Source organism: Lactuca serriola, chromosome 3 (genome assembly GCF_051521515.1).
Source record: "Lactuca serriola cultivar US96UC23 chromosome 3, Lser_US96UC23_V15, whole genome shotgun sequence".
In the NCBI taxonomy this organism is placed as follows: domain Eukaryota; kingdom Viridiplantae; phylum Streptophyta; class Magnoliopsida; order Asterales; family Asteraceae; genus Lactuca; species Lactuca serriola.
The window spans coordinates 233,705,549-233,728,715 of NC_136410.1; positions in this window are offsets into that span (position 1 = coordinate 233,705,549).

Below are 23,167 nucleotides of genomic sequence, written 5' to 3' on the forward strand. Positions count from 1 at the left end.
TGAAGAAATGGTTAAATCAAGAAGTCTATCATACTTCGTTCCAATGACAAGTCTTAAAGTTAAGATTGTGACAATGAGTGAAAAGTATTAAAGGTTTATAACATTCTTCAAATGTGGAAAGTTGTGATGTCTTGGATAAGACAAAGACCAACTAGAACCAATTTATGAAGAGTCTTGATAAAAGCTACACTAACTCTTGAATATTTGTTTGTCAAGAAATGTTTATTGACAAAAGGATCCTATATGTCAAGGATCAGTGGGAGTCTTAATGGTCTTGAAAAGTTTCAAGAACAAATCAAATAGACCTTATCAATCATCACTAGCACACGAGTTGAGGTTTACGACCTATCGTGTTGACATCATTTTGTTTCTATGCCGTTCCAATTGAGTTAATTATGCATATGAGTTCTATGAGTTCTCATTTGAATGCATAAAAGGCAAGGACCTTGATCAATGGAAAGTACATTGATAAGAAAAAGTGAGCTGCTTAATTACTTGGAAGACATGGTGGGCAGCTGTGCTACCATAAAGGCAAGAAATCAAGATCAAGAAAGTTCGATCCATATAAGTTTGAATTTGTCATAAACCTTGGTTTTAACAAATTCACATGGATAGGAACACATACACCGTTTAAATCTATGTGTCATAAGATTTCCTCCTTCATGAAAATGATTGTGAGGAAATGCTTTCACTAAGAAAGATTTTAAGAAGATAGTAATTGTAAAATTTCATTCTCGAATTCAATCATGGTTACGGTATCCCTTTCCATAATTTGAATTGTGAGGTTTGGCAATTAGTCTTAATTGTTTAGACACACATATGAACTATCGAAGGCAAAGGTGTATAAGTTCAAGAAGCCTTGATAAAGGATTATCAAAGCACTAAGTATTAGAAACATAAACTTAAGAAATTCAATAAGTATTGTTTTCTGAAAGTTAAGATGTTTATGAATACATGTTGAAGCTAGTGGGAGCATAAGTGTTATGTTTTATAGTAATCATCATGATAGTGGGAGCATAAAAGTTATGATTGAATGAATATTAAGGAAAGTATTGCAAGGATAGAAATATTAATTATAGAAAACAAGAGTTATACTTTGCAAAGTTGTAAGAGCTGAAAGGTTGTTTTTCTATAATTAAGGGAGAGAATATTATGCTTCATTTCAAATCTAAAGGATTAGGTTGAGAAATGTTAATAAATTTGGTCAAGGGTACATAGTGTGTTCTTAAAATTTCGATTATGATTACGACATTCCTCTTCACAATTCGAATTTTGAGAACATAGCAAATAAAACATTATGAGTCGTGTCCCATATGCTTCGGGTATAGGAACGATTGCAAATGCTTTAAAGTTTGACCATTCTAAAATTTTCCAAATGTCTAGCACATTTAGAGGGAAAAAGGACTAGAATCGGTTTTGACTAAAATAATTAAACAACTATCAAAGGACAATCCAAAGTTTGATGAGAATTGGTCGCTTGTGAGTAATTGGAAGCATGGTATTGGATGGACCATATCGACATGATTATTATAGAAAAGATTCTATTAAGAATGAGTTGTCATATGGAAAATATGGAAATGTTTCCATATTGGATGGACCATATCGACATCATTACGAATAGATTAGATTCTATTAAGAATGAGTTGTCATATGGAAAATATGGAAGCGTGTCCATATTGGGAATTGAATATTGAAAATCTATGTCTAGATTAGAAACTTTTATGCAAAAGGATGTTTAAAGGAATGTACTTTGAGTGAGAGACATCATATCTAATGAATCGTCTTGTAACAATGTCCGATAGTGGACTTTGTAATATCATTGGCAATAGTCTTTATGACTTTGGTGCAGTGAAATCACAAAAGGATCATTGCATAAAATGTTAGAATCTAGCATATTCTACAAGTAGCAAGAATTTGATATTCTTTCACTTATGAAAAGGATTTCGAGTTGTGAAATGAGAATGATTGAAAATGTGTTCAATGTGATCTATTTCACAAAGTAAGAACCATAGGTAAACATTGTGTGCATGCTAGGAGCATGGGACAAGTGTTGTAATTCAAGTAAGAAGTTGATTACCCGAAAGGACAAATAATGAGTAATCAATATGGTGATAAATAAAAGGAATTTTATTTATACTCAAAGGTTTGAGGCCATATGGGATTAGTATTATTCTTGTGTTTCACATTTGCATGTTTTGAATTCCAGAATAATTGAGTTTATTAAGAATAATCGAATTATTCGAACGGGCCACAATCGTTCATATGTTGGAAGTAGATATGAATGAAGACTGTCGTGAATTGGTGTGTGGATTGTCTAAAGAGCATTAGACATAAGCAAATGTTTACTGCAACGTTCATGAGTGCTTATGAACATGATTTGAGCATTGGATTAAACCCACGCCTACTTGGATCACTCCATGAATTGTATCACGAGTGATTGGTGAGACGATAACATCTTATATTCTTGAAACCGAGATGTGTGAGTTGTATCTTGCAAATCGGTTGCACATTGATAATATGTAAACGCATTAGTAACTTGGTGTTATAAAACATATTGTTGTGTGTAATTTGGTAAGTGAGTGCAAGCAAGCATTGTATCAAAGTTTATCCATTCCTTTTATCCAAAGAAGGATAAAAGCGATATCTTTGGGCCCCTCGATGATTTTGTGATGACAAACGTAAATGCTCGGCCGGGCTAGGGCTAATTTGATTTGTTCAATTAGTCAGTCGTCATAAATCGGGAATCGAGATATAGTACAAAGAGAATGATTTTAAATCATATGATATCTAGAATGGAGGAATATATGATCCCTTATCTAAGGACACGTGTATCTGATAGGATCAGAGTTGACAGCGGCTTTGGAAAACTACGATTGTAGATCTATCTGAAGTTATACGCAGAATAGTTATTAGACTTATCCAAGTGGGAGACTGTTGGATTAGTGTCTAAGTCCATAACTATTTTGGTATGTACTTGACCCGATGGTGCATGGTCCTTTTGGGTTGCCTTCACCAAAGCAACTTGATTGGAGAAATAACTAGAGAGAGGTTATTATGATTTATTAATATGTTATAAGAATAATATATTAAAGGAGAAATCATATTTGTTTAATTAATATTGGTCAATAATTAATTAAGAATTAATTTTGTGATCAAGTGTAATTAATTAAACTAGAGGGGCTGAATTGTAATTATGTGATAGTTACAAAATAAGGTAAGGATTATCTTATTAATAGGTTGGACGAATTTAAGGTGATAAAGCCTTAGAATTCGACTAGGATAAGGGTTTTCAAGACTTATCTTATGGTTACTTGGTGGGCAAGCAACTAGATAAGGATAAGGACTAAAACCCTAATCTCTACACCTATATAAAGACCCTCAAGGCTCATGAATTCGTCCATGCCTTCCCAAGAGGTCCTAGAGACGAATTCTTATACCTCTCCTCTCTCTTTATACCTTCTCCATTTGCTCTTGGTGTTTGTAAGCCATTAGAGGAGTGACACTTGTGACTCTAAGCCTTCCAAAGTCAATACAAGGAGATTTGGGATTGTTATTGCTACATAACAATCAAGGTAACATTATAAACCTATTCTCATGTTAATATGATTATTTGAATGCTAGAATTAGGGTTTATAGTCTTGGATAACTTGCATGTACAATAGAGAAACCTAGATCCAAGCATTAGGGTTTGTATGAGCACATAGGATGTCTTATGACCAAAACCCATCACAAGGGACATCATCTTCATTTAGGAAAGCTTGTTTCAAGAGATTTGGGAAGATCATAAATTTCTAAACCAGACATCTTTTGGGAGATATTCAAGATAGTTGATCTTAAGTCCTTAATATGACACCCAATATGAAATATTAAGGCTAGGACCCAACAAACTATTTTATAACTTAGAAGAGGGATGCCATAATCCAAGCTATAAAATATTTGAAGGTAGATGAATGACGATTCACCAATTTCCACCAAGATAAATGAAATGTATTATTAAGTTTTAATTGGTTTTGAAACTCCTAGAGCTTTTGAGATTCATTGAACTGTTCAATGGCATGTTTCAATCTCGAGTGTACCCTTCAGGTTTTGTGACTGGGATGCCAAGGATCACAAAACAAGGTGTGAAGTAACCATGCAAATTACTTGGTACCCTTAAGTGTTTACCCCTCAATCGATGTGCCGGTTAACCACACACGCTCCATCGATACTATGATAAACATTAAGTTACCCTTTACCTACCTTGTTAAATACGAGTTAGTGTGCCGGTTAACCACACACGCTCCTCTAACCGACTTAAACAAAGTGCAAAGTGTAATTTCATGGATTAGCACCTTATTCACATTTTCCTAAGTAACTAAGATTGGGTATTATTAAGAGTTTAGTTACTTAGTATTTATCATTAATACTTTTAATGAAGGGATAATTCTAGTCCTGTCAAACCTGTTCGGCTAACGACCCTCCACCAGTCAAGCAAGCGGTGGGTGAGAGTGGACACCCATTAAGTTGCCATTTTATAGGCAACAACCTTATACCCACCTTATAGACCGGCTTCATGAATGAGGCGTACTAGCGGTAAGACTGACTTTACTCTTATACATACATATATATATATATATATATATATATATATATATATATATATATATATATATATATTATTAACTTATAATATTATAAAGTATAAGGGTTGAATTTTAACTTTTAAAATTCTAAGGGCTAACTTGGAATTAAAGTATTCATAAGTGAAAACTTTTCAAATTCCAAAACTTGAGGGCAAGTTTTGAAACTATTCAAAACTAATTAATTCCATAACTTATGTGTTTAAAGTAGTTTTAATCCAAAAACTCTTCAAGTTCCATAACTTGAGGACAAGTTATGGAAGACTTTAAACTAAAAAAAGAATTAACTTTTCTTTATTTTATATCTTATGGAATTAATTAAGGTTACACTTTTTTTAATTTATTATTTAATGAAGAGACTCTTGGTCCTCCATAACTTGAGGACAAATTATAGAGTCATAACACCTTTTAATTAGAACTAGACTCTTCATTTTTGTAACCTTTGCCAACTTTTATGAGTTTTATGAAAGTTAAATGTGACTTTTCATATATCTTGAGGACAAATTACAAAAACACATTTTAGAATCAACTCTTAGATTAACTTGGATTGAAAACAACTATTTCACTCAACTTTCTATTAATCTAAGCAACTCATAAGAACAAGATAATTCAAATCAAACTTTTTCATGTAATTAGTCTAAACCTTAAACTAATACAAAACATGAATCTATTGACAATTATCTTTGAAATTGGATTAGCATGAACATTACCACATCAAAACAAGTTTATAAGTTCAAAAACATCTAAGGGTAATGTTCCTAGTCCAATTCCAGCGAAAAAAGTCGAATTTATGCTGTCTGGGGGTCCAACTCGTCGAGTGCACGAACCAACTCGGCGAGTTGGATGCTTTTTGCCTTGGACTCGGCGAGTCTGCTGGGCAGACAACATCAAAACTCGATTTTCCAGCTTCTTTTGCAGGTATAACAAGAAAACAAGCCTAGGCTCTGATACCACTGTTGGGTTTTGAGCATTCTAACACTCCTAAGTGTACATGCAACCCTAAATACCTTGGATCTATGTTTTCTATATTATACATGCAAATAAGAACTTCCAAGGTATTATCCTAATCTAGTATACAAAACAATGAGTGTAACAAGATAGAATACATACCTCTTTGATGTAGAAAGTTTTCATGAAGCTTGAGTGCCTAGTGCCCCAAGTGTGACACCTCAAATGGTTCACACAACACCAAATACACTTGGAATAACTTGAGAGAATTCTACACTTCATAAAAATTGGCTAGCCCTTTCTTACTCTCTCTAGTGACCGATTTTGGTGAATAATATGATGCTTATATAGTTAGGGTTACACCATGTAAACCCTAATTGACATGGCCTTTCATTTCCATGATCCATGGGTTCAAAACACCATGGAGCATCCATGGAGAATCATATGGGTTTTAGCCCAACTAGATAATCCATGGAGCATTAGCCCACTATACAAGTATGGATGATTTACACAATCAACCCATATATTTAATTAGTCTTCTTTTGATCACTTAATTAATCCTAGATTAATTCTTGATCAATACTAATTAAATAATCTTATTATTCTTATTATTAATATACTAGAACTTATAATATATTAATAACCATAAGTGTCTTGTTTCTCTCATTTTAGTCTATCCAAGTGCATGATGCCATGCAACCCAAATGGACCATTCCGGGTCGGGTCAAGTCTTACCAATTATAGTTATGGACTTAGACATTAATCCAACAAGATCATCAAAACTCAAAAAGAATATAATGATCTGTTAAAAGATGTAAAAGACGTCGCTCAAGACGAAAAGGAAAAGTTTCAGTGCAATATCAAAGCATTGAGACTAATCTGATTCGCTCTTCAATCTGATACATTCTGGTTAGTGAGTTCCTGTAGTACCGCTAAAGAAATCTGGGATAGGTTGCGAGAGCTTTATTCCACAGATGAAGATTTGGAGCATTCCATTCAAACGTTGCTGTTGTCTGAGTTTGGTGAATTTAAGCAGAATTCTAATGAAACTGTCACTCAGACATTCGATCGCTTCAATCATCTTCTTAGAAAGATGATCAAACATGATATAGAAAGGAAGCTGATTGAATAGAAGGTCACCTTTTTGAATGGCCTAAGACCCGAATAGAGAGCAGTTGTGTCTACAGTCAAAGCTCATGAGCAGTTCAAGTCTTATTCGCTAGCAAAGCTGGTGGGAATCTTGAAATCCCAAGAAAAGATTGTCATGCAAGAGAAGAATGTGGTCTCAAGTTTGGGTCATTGGCCCTCCTGTCTAAAAGCAAAAGTGTGGTAGAAGATGAATATCTAAACCTAGAAGACTATGATCTTACTTCTGAAGATTATGCAATGATGGTGTCTAATCCAAAGAGGTTTATCAAGAAAAGGTTCCCTACCAATAAGAACCGAAATTGGCAGGGAAGCTATAGTTCTGAAAAGGTTAGAGAGAGGAGCCGAAGACAGAAGAACCAAAGAAAGAGGCGAAGGTTGAAGGAGATTCTGGCGTCAACTGCTACTACTGTGGAGGAAAGAACCATTATGCCAAAGACTGCGTTCTGAAGAAAATGGCAGAAAAGGATGAGGAGAAAGATGAAGAGGCTATGTTGATGAAAAAGCTGGAAGAGATCAAGAAGAAGAAAGCTCCTACTAACCCTTCTATGAATGCTCTTATTGTACAGGGTTCGGCAAAGGATGACGAGTTCGGTGGCGTGTAGGTGTGGTCAACCGACTTAGAGGATGATGAAGTCAGGAAGCCATCTCATGGAAAGGCATATGTTGCGAGAGGTGACGAAAGCAGTGGGAAGTGTTTGATGGTGATTGACGTATCTCACATGAGGGGATACAATACAGACGGTGGAAAAGAGGACACCAAGGAGCGAGAGGACTTATGCTTCACAGCAAAACCTCTCAGTGTGCAGATCAATGAGCTTGATGAATTGATCAAGAAGGTACAATCTCTTTTTGTTTCATTCAAAGTCCCACAAAAATCATATGAAAAAGAATTAAATAACTTAAAATCAAGAATTTCAAATCTGGATAGTTGTTTAACTCAAACAAGGGTCACCAATTCTAACCTAACTGACTAAATAAGCAGGGTGTCATCCAAGAGTGAGGAGCGAAGGATGTGGGTAGAGCTGAAGGAGTCAGAGCTGATTAAGTCTAAGGACGAAAACATTTATTTACAAAGAGACAGTTTAAAACTTTTGAAACAGAGAAATGTTTTTTGTTTAATTGCTAAACATCTTTATACTAACATCACTCAACTGCATCTAAACTGTGAAATAGGGCAGAAAATTCATCGTATGATTTTACCTTTTCTTGAGTTTAAAGAGGTCGATGTTGAAGCATATAACTGTGAAAGTGTTGTATCGTCCGATGATGTGAATCCCACCTATATGTATGGTATGGACAAAATCGAATCATTTATAAAGTCCAAGGACCATAAGGACATGCTGAAAAACTTTTTGGATGAAAACGATAAACTGAAACTAAGGACCGAAACCATACAAAAATTTGACTCATTGAATGCCAACTTGAGCTTAGAAAATAAAATTGATGTTGAAAACGCGTCTGAGCTTAATGAGGATGATGATATGAGAGTAATTTCTGTAGAGGATGAAGTCGACTGTTCTGAGTTTGTCAAGAGCGAACCCGAAAACCACAAAAATCTTATTTCTGAAAATTTTGTGGAGTTTACTCGATTGTCCCAAAATAAGTCCCTGATTCTAGAAGAAAAGGCTGTTGGGTACCAAAAGGTGAGAACAACACCAAATCAGGTATATAAGGTCACAGGAGTAACCGAACATCAAATAGCTGAACTCACTGCCATAGTGAACGAAGATAATGCAGATGGCTGTGATGAGTTTTTCTGGTCTGCTCCTATAGATAATGTCGACGAAACTGTTCGTCTGTCAGAGCGGACATCTTGGAAAACCAAAGGCAGATATGTGCCAAAGCCACTAAACAAGCCTGATAACTTCGACGTGCCAAGCACTAGTGGTACAAAAGAAGTTCCTGTAGAAGAAGTTACTTCCATAAGCGAAACATCATCTGTGAAAAGTGAACCGGCTGACAAAAAGTAGAAGCAAAAGGCTAACATTCACAAACAGCCAAAACAAGTGAAGGATCAAAAGCAGCAAAGGAAAGTGAGATACAAAAAGAATCTCTCAGAGCGAAAGCAGTTCTGGCGATCTCAAAACACCCATTTCTCTTATCATAACAAAAAATCAAAGTCAGAGAAAAGTACTGTCAGGCCGCAAGAGGGCAACAACAACCGAAAGGACAAGTTCGGTTCAGAGAACACGAGCAACCGAAAGCATAGGTTCGGTTCCGAAAGCAAAAGCTACCAAAGTTCAAGGTTCGGTCCCTCTAATGATCAAAAACAAAAGGGTCACTTAGAACCTCACGTCAGGAAACATTCTCAATCCAAATTCTCTCATTCTAATACTTCTCCTTCTAAACCTAATTCTGTTCCTGCTCAAAGTTCAAATTCTTCAAAGGATTTGAAAGGAAAATCGAAGGTTTCCACAGTCAAGAATGACCGAAAGCAGTCCAAGGCCCAAACGCCAAAACCTGAAACCAAAACGACTGTAACTAATCCTAAAAAAATCAGAGTATACACCATTAAGAAGAAAGATGAAACAACATTAATAAAAAGAACATATCTTGTTGATGTTTCTCTTACTATTCCTGTTCCTGTGAAAGGCTCACGTGGACCCAAGAAACTTTGGGTTCCTAAATCTGCTTAATTTTTGCAGGTTATTAGTGACGAGCAGTTCGATGAAGAATGGTATATTGACAGTGGCTGCTCACGTCACATGACAGGAAGGAAGGAAGAGCTAAGGGAATTTCGATCTCTTCAGAATGGTGGGAATGTCAAGTTCGGGAACAACTCATATGGAACGATAAAGGGATATTGGATGATAACCAATGGAGATTTCACTATAAGAAAGGTGGCGTACGTTGAAGGGCTACAACATAACCTCATCAGTGTATCTCATCTTGTTGGAGGTACTGGTCTTAAAGTTTCATTTGACGATGAGGGTTCGGAAATCATAGAGAAGAAAACAAAAAGGGTGATTCTCAAATCAGAACACAAAGGAGAAATGTTTCCTCTCTATCTCAAACCTATCAAAGGAAATCCATCTATCTGTCTGTTATCCAAAGCTCATTCTGATGAAAGCTGGTTGTGGCACCGAAGGCTCTCCCATCTCAACTTCAAGGATATCAACAAGCTTGTCACTGGAGGTCATGTTCGGGGTCTTCCATTGCTCAAGTTTGATCGAGAACATTTGTGTGCTGCATGTGAAATGGGGAAGCAGAGTCGTCAAAGTCACCCATCCATTATAAACACTAAAGTTGTCGAACCACTTGAGTTACTTCACATTGACTTATGTGGTCCATCATCTATCGAAAGCATTGGCGGTAGCAAGTATATTCTTGTTGTTGTTGATGACTTTTCACGTTTTACATGGGTGTTCTTTCTGAAGCACAAATCTGAGGCCACTCTCAAGCTAAAGATGTTTATTAAGAAGGTTGAAGTCCAACTGAGAAAAGTCGTTCGCAACATCAGGAGCAAAAATGGACTGGAGTTCAAAAACAAAGAATTTGAAGACTTTTTGGCAGAAACAGGAATCAGTCACAACTTCTCAGCCCCCTACACCCCTCAACAGAACGGTATTGTCGAAAGACGAAACCGCTCCTTGTGTGAGGCGGCCCGAACGATGCTAAGTTTCGCTTCTCTACCCTTATATTTCTGGGCTGATGCTATTGTTGCAGCATGTTTTACGCAGAACAGGTCCTATCTCAACAAGCGTTTTTCTCTTACCCCTTATGAGATCATCAACAACAGGAAGCCGAACGTAAAATTCTTCCATGTATTCGACTCACGATGCTTCATCTTCAACTCTAAAGAATATCGTAACAAGTTCGACGTTAAAGCTGATGAAGGAATTTTTCTGGGATACTCACTCACTTCAAAAGCGTACCGGGTTTTAAATAAGCATTCGAGGAAGATCGAAGAAACGTATTATGTGACTTTCGATGACAACTACATCAAGAAGCTAAAGGCCACTGAAGATGCAATTGGAGAGATTTTCACTCAAACAGGTCAAGTCACAGCCTCAATTGCTAATTTGTTTGAGCAATTTGTAGAACTATTCGATGAACCGGAGAAAGCTACTCTCTCGGAAGCCAAGGCAGCAGACAACAAAGTCGACCATCTGAAGCAAATCGTCGAAGATGCCGCCAAACGAATGGGTGAAGGAGAACATGTTCCAAACGAACCTCCAAAGCATGGTGCTTCAGTTGACGGGGAGAATCCACCTTCTTCAAAACAACCGAGCTCACAAATTGAGGGGGAGAATTCCATTTCAGTTCCACCCGAAAGCTCAACTGCACCCGAAAGCTCAACACCACCCGAAAGTCCTGTAGCACCAGAAAGTCCAGCTACACCTGAAAGCTCATCAGTCGAGGGGGAGAATGCCGATGTGTTTTATGACGATGATAGCCAATCTGAATTAGAAGAAATGGTAAATGCTGAATTGGATCCATCCTATGATCCAAATTACCCTCCTCTCGTTAAGTGGACCAGAGATCATCCTGTATCTCATGTAGTGGGTAATGTATCTGAAAAGGTTCTGACCCGATCTCAATTGAAGGCAAAGCAAACTTCTCTATTCTCCAAAGTAGGGTTCTGTATGTACAATTCTTTCGTCTCAAAAGTTGAACCAAAGACAGTTAATACTGCTCTTATTCACTCTGACTGGGTTCAAGCTATGCAAGACGAACTCAACGAGTTCGACAGTAACAAGGTTTGCGCCTCATTCCAACTCCTAAAGACGCCTCAGTTGTTGGTCTCAAATGGGTATCAAGAAATAAAATGGACAAGGAAGGCAATGTGATTTGAAACAAACCTCGTCTCATGGTGAAAGGATACTGCCAGGAGGAAGGAATTGACTATGAGGAAACTTTTGCTCTGGTAGCGAGGCTGGAATCTGTTCGAATATTTCTGGCCTATGATGCACATAAGAACCTTGAGGTCTACCAAATGGACGTGAAATGCGCCTTTCTGAATGGAGAACTTGAAGAAACAGTTTACGTGGAGCAACCTCCTGGATTTGTCAATGAAAAGTACCCCAATCACTGTTATATTCTGGACAAGGTGGTTTACGGTCTGAAACAAGCACCTAGGGCATCGTATGAAATGCTAACTAAGTTTTTAAAGATGTCTAAATTCAAACAAGGATCGGTTAACCCAACCTTCTTTCGTAAGAAGGAAGGTAACCACCTTATGATTGTTCAAATCTATGTCAATGATATCAGCTTTGGCTCAACGAATCCTAGCTTAACATCTAAATTCAGAAAGCTGATGGAGACTAAATTTGAAATGAGCTCAGTGGGTCCGATTAACTTTTTCCTTGGTTTAAATATTAGACAGGGACCCGAAGGCATCTTTATCAACCAGGAAGCTTACAACAAGACTCTTCTTGCTAAATTTGGCATGATGGGAGACTCAAAAGTTAAAGTTCCAATGGCATTCGGCACCAAGCTTACACTATCCTTGGAGAAACCGACAGTCGATATCACGTTATATCGTCAGATGATTGGTTCTTTAATGTACCTTACTGCTAGCAGGCCTGATATAATGTTTTTTGTTTGTTACTGTGCTAGATTTAAGGTGAATCCTCATGAACCCCATATGCTTGCTGTGAAAAACATACTCCGGTATCTAAAACGAACCACCTCTATCGGTTTATGGTATCCATCAAACTCAGGTTTCTTCGTTCAAGCCTACTCAGATGCAGACCTTGGAGGTTGTGGTTTAGACAGGAAAAGCACCACTGGAGGCTGCCAATTCCTAGACGGGAAGTTGGTTAGCTGGCAATCAAAGAAACAGACATGTGTATCTCTGTCTAAAGCCGAAGCAGAGTACATCGCAGCTGCCTCCTGTACATCTCAAGTGATTTGGATCCAAAGCCAGCTCCGGGACTATGGACTCAATATGAAAAAGATCCCACTATATTGTGACTCAGAAAGTGCAATTAGGATCTGTCATAACCCAGTGCAACATTCCAAGACCAAGCATATAGCACTGAGGTATCACTTCATAAAGGATCATGTGGAAGATGGGAACGTCGAAATTCACTTTGTTCGAACCACTGATCAACTGGCCGACATCTTCACCAAAGCTCTTCCTGAAGCTTCTTTGAACAAAATTCTACAAGGGCTAGGAATGATGGAATCGGAGTCAGTACCAAAGATTACTTCTCAAAATCAAAAGTTAGAAGCGAAATAGACCGAACGTTCGGGTTCGGGTCTCATGTATGCCGAAATAAACCGAACGCTCGGGTTCGCTCGTATCATCTGATTGTCGCTTATCACTCTAAGGTAGTTTCTTTGGTTGTAAACCTTTTGTATCATTTTCTTTATTCAGTTTACTCTTTTTCAAAGTTCTTTTCTTTTTCAAACTTATTTTTTTATCAACCGAAATAGACCGAATGCTCGGGTTCGGTTCATTTTTTTTACTCTTTTTCTTGTTTTCTTTTCGTTACTTCAAAAACTCCAAAAATATTATTTATTTATTTATTTTTATTTTATATTTTTATGTCTTATCTTTTCGTATGCCTATTTGTGGGAAATCATCTCACTAGTTAAGTGTCCCTAGAAGCATGCTGTTGTATGTGTCCAAAGCCTCCCCTGATTCTGAATAATAGCCTTACTGACTTGGTACAAACAAACCTTGTCTTCCCAATTAGGCTTTCATATTTATTCTAATAATGAGCTACCTACCTCTCTTCTCACCTGAGATAAGAGTTTTCTGCTTGGTCCCTATTTTAACAGCAGAGGTACATTGGTTTCTTTACACCATCTACACTACTTTTCTTCATCTTATTTGCTTCACTAACGTAACCCTTGAGACTCTCAAAAATTACCACTGAGGTTTATGGTTACACAATTTCTGTGTTCATGATCTTAGCCTCGTGTCACTACGTGCTAAGTGAAACCCACAATTCAATTCCTACTATGCATTGACGGTGAACAATAAATTTGCTCTAGCTTTCATTCATGAATTGACGGACTTATCCATGGGGATACAAAGGAAAATATCTAAATTCCTTTTGAGTGATTTCTATGAAATTGTTAAAACCAATAACATTTCTTCCCTTGGAATCCAGTTTTATATTTTTTTTTTTGAGATTTTATATACATTATTTTACCTTGCCACTTAAATTATCTACAACCTACTTGTTCAACAAACTACACTGGTCTCACAAGTACTTCGTTCGATTTCTGTCTTATATCAAGATCAGGAATTCTGAATTGAAGCAAAAGCCACCCAAATAAGCCTAATTAAAAGAAGCCTTTCAACACTTCTTAATAAGTGTCTGATCGTTACTCAACGGGAAACCACACACACACTTTAAGGTCTCTCTTGACTTTGAAGGCATATATTCATGCCCGGGATTCATTGTTTCGTGTCTTTATTGACATCACATAATCCCTCAAATGTGTTGCTTTATTTCTTTTTCTTTTACACACTAAGCACGAAAATCTTTTTGATTTTCCAAAATTCTAACTTCATTAGTTACAAGGCATTCTAATGGGATTGGCAGTTATACACGGGTTGTGGTTAATATTAATCCACGAGGGTAATTTTTCTTTAAAGATGCCGTTAAAAAGATAAGATGATAAAATGCTGACTCAGGCAGGAGTCCAATCGATTTGATTTTCAAACAGCACTTGCCAGCCAGGCGTGTGAAGAGGAACCGTTTGATTTCTAAACGGCGCCTGATGGGAAGGCATGCTAATCGGGACTGACACTCTCTCTCATGTGTGATCATCGGTGCTCATAACTGTCACGCATCAATCACTTCCGAAAAACCCATCGCATTTCCCTCGAAGATTTGCGACAGATTCTTCTCTATCCTCTACTCATAGTATAAAAGGTAACGTAAGCCATTGTTTACCTCTTTACTGCCCCCATATTTGAGAGAGCAAGAAACCTTGAAGCATTCCACTGTTCATCATCTCTCCCATCTTCTTCACAACAATGGCGGATTCTTCATCCGTTCATGCAACCTCTCACATCTTGCCGATTCGTCCCCAACAGAGTTTGATCATCGATCTTACTCCTCAGGTGTACGACGCTTTCATGTTCCCGATAATCGAGTGTCTCAAGTACTCGCGCGATTGCTCCTGCTCTTACCAAGGTTGAAGCAGTTCCTATGGAGTTCTTATCTCAGATCTTCGCCACTGCTCATTACGACAAGGCAGTCGACAGGATTTTCTTCGACGTGCTCGATCACAAGGCGTCGATCTCCAAACAACGTTTCTTCTCGATTTTGGGGTTTAAACCTGATTCAACTAGGGTCAACCCTGAATCGATTCCGGTGGGTCACCTGTTTTTAATGTTCTATAACATGGGGTACACTGAGGTGCTGACTACGGTCACGAAATTCAAGAAATCGTGCCTGCCTCCTCAGTGGAATGGGTTATTTACGGTACTGTTCAAGGGGCTGTCTGAAAGTAGTGCTGGATCGGACGGGGAAAGTCGTCTTTTTCTCTCGATTCTGTATGGGGTCTACAACGGAATCAATATGGACTACGGATCAGTCCTTTGGCAACAACTTATTTAGAGTCTCTCTTCAACTTCTCGGCACTCTGAAATTTCATCCGCCCGTTTCTGGACTCTTGTTACTAAGTGGGTGATGGACAAGCACAACACCCCCATTGTTGCTGATTCTCCAATGTCTTCAATTGGTACCTTCCATACCACGAAGATCATTGTCTCCGACGCCTCAAAATTTGCCTTCAACGGTTCAATCCCTGAATCGATGTACGGCGATGTTCCTGCTGACAGCCGGATTATAACAACATACAAGGAGTTCCGACGCTCTGGTCCGAGAGAGCTTACTCTTGAGATGCTCAAGTCAATTCACGATGCTGCCAAACCTGCCCCAAGAGGAAAGAAGACTGATAAGGGCAAGAAGGTTGCAAAGGGAGCGAAAGGCCCATCTCCCAAGAAGAGAAAAAGCACTAAGGCTGTCCAATCCCCTCCGATGAAGAAGAGAAAAACCCAACCAAGGCGAAAGCTGATTATCGCTTCTTCCTCAAGTTAATCTGAGGGAGAGGGTTCTGATTCTGACGGATCTCCTCGTGGTAACACTCCACCACGTTCTCCTACACCAGAGATTCACATTTCCACTTCTCCAATTTCTTCTCCACCAGTTACTATTCCTATTTCCATTCCCCCCATAACCTCCACCACTCAAATACCATCCACCTCCATCCCAGTACCCCCACCCATCTTTACCGAAGCAACCACCACCACTACAGACGTAAGAACCAACGTATCTGATACGGGGGTTCATACTGACGCACCCAAATCCACCCAACCAGAACCTACTACAACTACCGAGCCTCCACCCTCACCACCACCCTCACCTCAGGCAGCAGAGGACGAAGAACCATTCCTCGGTGGAGAGGACATGACCTTCGATTCGGTCTACTATAGTCCATTTCAAGTTCAGAGTGACGATGATGACGATGCTCCTGTCACAAAGAAGCATCTCAAAGAGCTTCATGATAAAATAGATTCGCTCATCGCCTCATCTTCTACATCCCAGTCCTCCATCTCTGAAGTTGCCATACAGAAAATTGTTGATGATTTTTGCAAAGCTCATCAAGTTTCTCTTGATTCCGCCACTGCAGCCATTGATGCCTCAACCAAAGCCTGTGAGGCAGCGACCGAAAAAGTCGATAAACTATTCACTGATGCTTCTTCCTTGTTACAATCTTTACAGGAATCTACTGATGCTGCCAAAACAAAGTTGGAACCCATTATCAACCAGTTGGCTACATCAGTGGCATCAGAGCTGAAGTCGTTCGCTTCTCTTCGTCAAACTCCTTCTGATGACAACTTAGCCTTCAAAACAACCATTGAGGAGCGCCTCTCCAAGCTTCAAGAAGACTTAGCTGCTGAGAACTCCCTCATGGATGCTCTTGCAAGGAAGACTACCGCTCTTAAGGTCAAGAGTATTCAACTCTCCAACTCACAAAAGGAGATTGAGTTTCTTCGATCTGAAAGAGAGATAATTTCTTCGTGTGTTTCGGATGTCCACTCAGCTATATCCAACATCCTAGAAGCACATGACCCGATAATCAACTATTCTGTCAGGCGAACTCTTGCAGAAAAGCTTGCTCCTGCCCTCTCTCTACTGAGCAAGATTGAAGGGCTCTTTGATTTCGTGTCCATTCCGAAACAAGGGGGAGAAAAAGAGAATGTGTCTCAACCACCTCCTACTTCAACAGCGACACATACAACCAAACCTCCTCCTACAGGTCAAGCCTCAAGTTCTGGTGTGAAAGACAAGGGCAAGAAAGTTGCTGATGAGAGCGACTATGATGATAAGGAGACAATTGCCGACCTTTTAAAAAGACAGGGTCGAGATAAAGATGCAGACATCAGTGCTCATGTAGCTAGAGAGGCTGAAGAAGCCGAAAGAAGACAAAAAGAAGCTCACGACCTTCTCGTGAGCGGGAAAACTCTTTTACCTCCTTGGACTCTTGAGAAGCTACTGAAAGAAGCCATCGAAACACCCGACATCTTGTGGCTAGAACCGGTCATCTCTCTTGATCGTGATAATACTGTCGATTCTCAGTTCGACATGTCACTAACCTGAAAGGCGTTTGTATTCCATGCCTTTGACAACGTTGCTGAGTTCCCCCATCCTCATCCAAAGGTTGACAGGGACTTAGTCGAATTCTATCTGAGGGCCGCTCAACCACAGTACCAAACATGGAGCGCTCAGAAGATTATCAATGTTCGGGTTCTAAAGCCGTACAAGGAAGGAAACTTCACTAACGTTCAGTTTAAGGTGCTAAGGGGATCTGCTAAGACCGAACATGCCATCTCACTTGCTGATCTTCCCAACTTGAATCCACACGACTGGATCACCTTGCACAACATCCTTCTTACTAATGAAGCTGAATATGGTCCAATCATCGACCACATCAAGAGGATGCTTGTTTGTTACATTATGGAAGTCGCCAAGATGGATCAGGAGATAGCGACCGTATTCAAGAAAAAGCCTACCATATCTCATGTTGGCTCAGCAAGTGACCTAAACATGATGCAGATGGGGAAGACAGACCCGAAGAGAAACTTTGTTATGTTTACCAGAAACGAAGGCCAGAAATGTCTTTTCGCTTTGGCAGACAAACATCTCTATACAACTACATGTCTGGAACATGTCTTAGGGATCATCAATCGGTGCAAGCAGAACACAACGGATGACGAGAAGTACTTTAACGACATGATTCGATGGTATATTCGCTTCAGACAGACTATCCTTGCACTTATCTCGCATCTGTTTGATACAACCAAGAAAGTTCCTGCTGCTGGTCCAAGCAAGAAGAAATGATAGTCTCGCTCCAAATTGACGCAAAAGGGGGAGATTGTTAGGTCCAATATTGTGTTGCGTCTATTGGGCTCGTTAGCTAGTCCAATTTTTATCTCCGGTATGGGCCTGTCCATCCGTGAGTTTTATGTAGGGTTTATTATAAATAGATGCTTGCATGCATCCTAGACCATGATGATTAGAAACGATCAGATAAGTATTTTCAAGCATATTCATCGTTCTTGTTTTGTAACCCTAGAATCCTCTATAGCGGAAGTTCTTAGTCGAGCTCTGCTGAGGATTGAGTAATTGAATCATTCGACTCATTGTGATCCATACTTGTGTTTTATTTCACTGCTTTTTGTGTTCTTTATTTACCTATTACAAAGATCTAATCGATCATAAGAGTTTTTATATCTCTTCAATATATTTAGCCATGCATGAGATCTAGATCTTTGGAGTTGTAAAGGAAGCTATTAGAGAGTGTAGGAGCCTTTACAGCCATGCCAAGGCTTAAAGGTTCCGAATTTATTGATTAGGAGGCTTGATGAGAGCCAGATCTAGAAGTTGAAGGAGTGTCTTACCCATTTAAGACAAGAAATGTGGCATGGCTAAATCTGGGATTTACACTGGGCGTAACTCCCAGTATGCGCAGCGTAAAGGGTTGCGACCCCCGACTGTGACTCATTGATGTATGCCCCGCGTACAGAAGCTGGTATGCCCCGCGTACCGTGGTCAGTTGACTTTCATTGACTTTTAGGGTTTGGTCAACATGAGTCAAGGAAGGGTAAAATGGTCTTTTACCCCTCTGTGGGATAATGACAAGGGTGTAGCCTGGTCTCAAAAGTTTATATTAATTAGAATGATATTTCGTTATGATTAGGCGAGGTTGGGTCTTCGTTTCGAGATTCGTAGATAGCAAGCATGTGAGATTCTAGACTTCCTGCGAGGTGAGTCTTCTCACTATACTGTACCTGGAAAGGTACCTATGTGTGACCGGAAGGTCGGGTATGTTATGAGTTGTATGCATTGTATGTGATTAAGTTAGCCGTTTATATGTGCTATGTATGCTATGTTTGATGTGGGCCGGAAGGCATTATGTTATGGGCCGGAAGGCAATTATGTTATGGGCCGGAAGGCATTGTGATGTGGACCGGAAGGTCGATGCGGGTAAGACCGGAAGGTTTATCGGGTCGGGACGGAAGTCCCCTGAGACACATGGACCGGAAGGTCATGGCCTGGAAAGGCGTATGTGTGTAAGCAGTATTTTGGGGAACTCACTAAGCATTTATGCTTACAGTCGTTGTGTTATGTGTTTCAGGTACTAGCGAGGACCGTGGGAAGGCGCCGGCGTGATTTGTACACACTGATGGAGGATTTATGATCTTGGGATTTATATGATTTGTATTATGATATGATACATTGGATCTTTATAACTTGTTTCGGATGAAAACATGTTTTTAAGAAATGAAAAATTTGTTTTGAAAATTTACATTGTTACATCATGTCTCCTCTGTAACCAACTGTAATGCCCTGCTCCACACCGTAGGTTCCTTCGCCCTGCCCTGACGGCCTTCAAAGATCCTCATAGTCGCAGGGGTAGGTGCTATCGCCTATCCCGCAGTAACCGGACTTGGACATTAGGCCTTGTTGTGGCCCCGCTAACTGCAATTGAAACAAATCAGGACTGATCCCTGGGTGATGGTAGCAGTACAATCCTTGCTATAATGACCGATCTGGCCGCACCTGAAACAGCCTGAATCACCACCACAACCACTCCTACATGCACCCTCGTACGTCCTTCCGCACTTCCCACATCGGTTACGGTCCTGATGACCTCCCGATCTATTATATTACCAAGTCCCAAATGTTCAGACTAATCGCCAAATCTCACAATTCGAACTATGAAGAGGGACGCCATAGTTATAATCGAATTTAAGAATGCAATTTACATAATCGCTATCTCCTTAAAATCTCTCTTAGTGAAAGTGTTTCCTTACAATCATTTTCATGAAGGAGAGAAACCTTATGACACTTAGATTTTATGGTGCATGTGTTCCTATGCATGCGAATTTGTTATAACCACAATCATAAGATAATGTTTGTGACAAATCCAAACTTTTATGGATAGAACTTGTTCATACTTAATTTCTTGCCATCAAGGGTCCCACCATTGCTTCCATGTTATTTAGCTGCTCACCTATGCCAATCAATGTACTTTCATTGAACAAGGTGCTTGCCTTATGCAGTCTATTGAGAACTCGCGAAACTTATATGCATAATCAGCTCAACTGGATTGGCACATAAACAAGAATACGTCAACATGATAGGTTAGAAACCTTAAGTCGTGTGCTAGTAATTAACAGCAGGTTTACTCTCGATTAGTTCTTGAAACTTTTCAAGATCTTTAGACTCCCACTGACCTCTTGACATAAACATTTCTTGACAAACAAATATTCAAGAGTTAGTGCGGATTCTTATCAAGACAAACACTACACACAATTGGTATTAGTTGGTCTTTGACTTATCGAAAACATCCCAATTTCAAACGCGCAAGAGTAGGAAAAGAAATTTTCTACTTCACATTTGATGAGTGTGTTAGACTTCTTAAGATGTGTCACTCAATTCACAGTCCTGGAGTATGACTCTAAGACTTGATTTTGTAACGAAGTATGACTCATCCTTTTGATTTAACTATTTCAACAATTTATGATTCCTCTTCTTAGCCATACCAGTACACTAAGATGTCCTCAGAGGATCAATTGTGATATGGTTCTTAATCATTAAGATGATCATAAAACACGATAAAAAAGTACTCTCCCTTCTTCTTAGATTGGAGAAACGTTTATCTTCTGCCTAATTGATTCTACTTATTCGTTCTGCCATTCATTGAAACTTTTCAATGATTCAGAATTACACTTAATCTTGTAAGTATAACCATCTTTACTAGACTTTTAGTAAATCATGATGAATAATGTTGTTGTTCTTTGTGGTGGACATGACTAGTTCACAACATTGTGTACTAGTTCTCCTAGTCCTTCACTTGACTCTTTGTCAAGGAATTAGTCTTTAGTTTCCAAATATGAAGATTCTCATTCATCATACAATACAAGTTTTATGATTCCAAGTTTCTGTCCAATTGAAACTCGGGCGACAAGAATCTTTCCTTATTTTCGAAAATTCTCGACATTACCACAAATAATATCACTAAGAATCATATCCATTTCAACATTGCTAAAACTAGAAATATACAAATGTCAATTTTTCATACATGCCATTGCAAGGAAATATATAAATAAGACAAAACCAAAATTTATTTTATTCATAAAAGGTGCGGAAAAACTTGTCCTTACAATGCAAGTCAATTGAAAACTACATTATTACATATTCCTAAGCAATCTATCAAAACTCTAAGAGTAGCAGCTCCAAAAATCCAATCATCGAATCATGCGATCGAAATCCATTTCTCCGCGATCAGACTCAACTCACTTCTTCCTTTAAGCTTCCTCTCTTTTCTTTGATTTTACAAAACATCAAAAATGTAATCTTATCACGTAATGTATTAAGAATCAAAAAATAGGAACTTATAGAGTTAGTTATTGGATTTTACCTGAAGTAGAGCCATAGGTCTTGACTCTCCCATCTCTTAGATCTCTCAGGTAGACAAGACAACTTCATCTCCAATGCCCCTTCTCTTTGCAATAAAAGCAAATTGACTCTTTTGGAACATCAGACATAACTACCTCAGACTTTAGATTTCTCTTATGATCAAACTTTTCGACCATGGAATGCCTTTCATTGCCATTTCCTATGTCTATGGAGGTTTGGAAGGCAGATCCACCAATCAACTTTGCTTATCCAATACGTCAAATCATTGTTGATTCAGCAACAACAAGAAAATAGGTGAGATCGATCTTCATGTGGAAAGCTTGTTCCAAGGGATTTGTGAAGACCATAGTTGTCATACTTTGACATCTACAAAACGGGAGAAAATTCAAGTTAGTTGATTGATTGAGTCTTTAATTAAACACCCAAATGAGATATTAAGGCTAGGACCCAACATAATATTCTACAACATGGAAGAGGGATGTTGTAATCCAAATTGTAGAACATTTGAAGGTAAGTGAATGACGATTCACTAATTTTCCACCATGAAAAACGAAAAGGAGATTAAGTTTTAAATGTATTGAAAACTCCTAGATCATTTGAGATTCATTGAACTTTTCAATGGCATGTTTAAATCTCGATATGCCCCTCGATTTGTGACTGGGATGCCGAGGGTCACAAAACAGGGTGTGAATAACCATGCAAACATACATGGCGCCCCCAATGTTACAGTCACCTATTCGATGTGCCGGCTAACCACACATGCTCCACCGAACGATGACAAACATCGAGTCACCCTTTGCTACCTTTGTTTAGAGCCTATTTAGTGTGCCGGTTAATCACACATGCTCCAATAACATCTTAGCAAGGGTGCAAAGTGTAATTTCATGGAATTGCATCAAATTCACTTTTGCCTAAAAACATTTAGTTACTTTATAATTCATTATACTTTTAATGGAAAGGATTTGCTCTATCATACCCGTTCGGCTACCGACCCTCCACCAATCAAGGAAGCGGTGGTGAGAGTAGACACCCATTAAACAGCCATTTTATAGGCCATAATCTTATACCCCCTTATAGATCGGCTTCGTGAATGGGGCCTACTAACGGTAAGACTAGCATTTAAGTTATACATATATAATCTTAGACTTTTAATGTTATATATAGTATAAGGGCGTATTTTACACTTTTAAAATACTATGTGGTCTAATTTAATAAATTACACTTTTAATTAATTAAATGTAAACCATATCACTATGAATTTATTAACTCTCTTTTAATTTTACACTTAATTAATTTAATAAAACCGTAAGGGTGTAATTTGAACTTTTCAAAACGTTGATCTTTTAGAATTTAATATTTCAAAATTAAACTTTTAATCAAAATTTTAAATTCCAAAACTTGAGGGCAAGTTTTGAACTTTTTCAAATTATTAGAGTTTAGAATTTAAATATTTCAAAATTAAACTTTTAATCATAAATTTAAATTCCAAAACTTGAGGGCAAGTTTTGAAACTTTTCAAAACTATCTAGATCAAATTACAAATAATTAAATTAA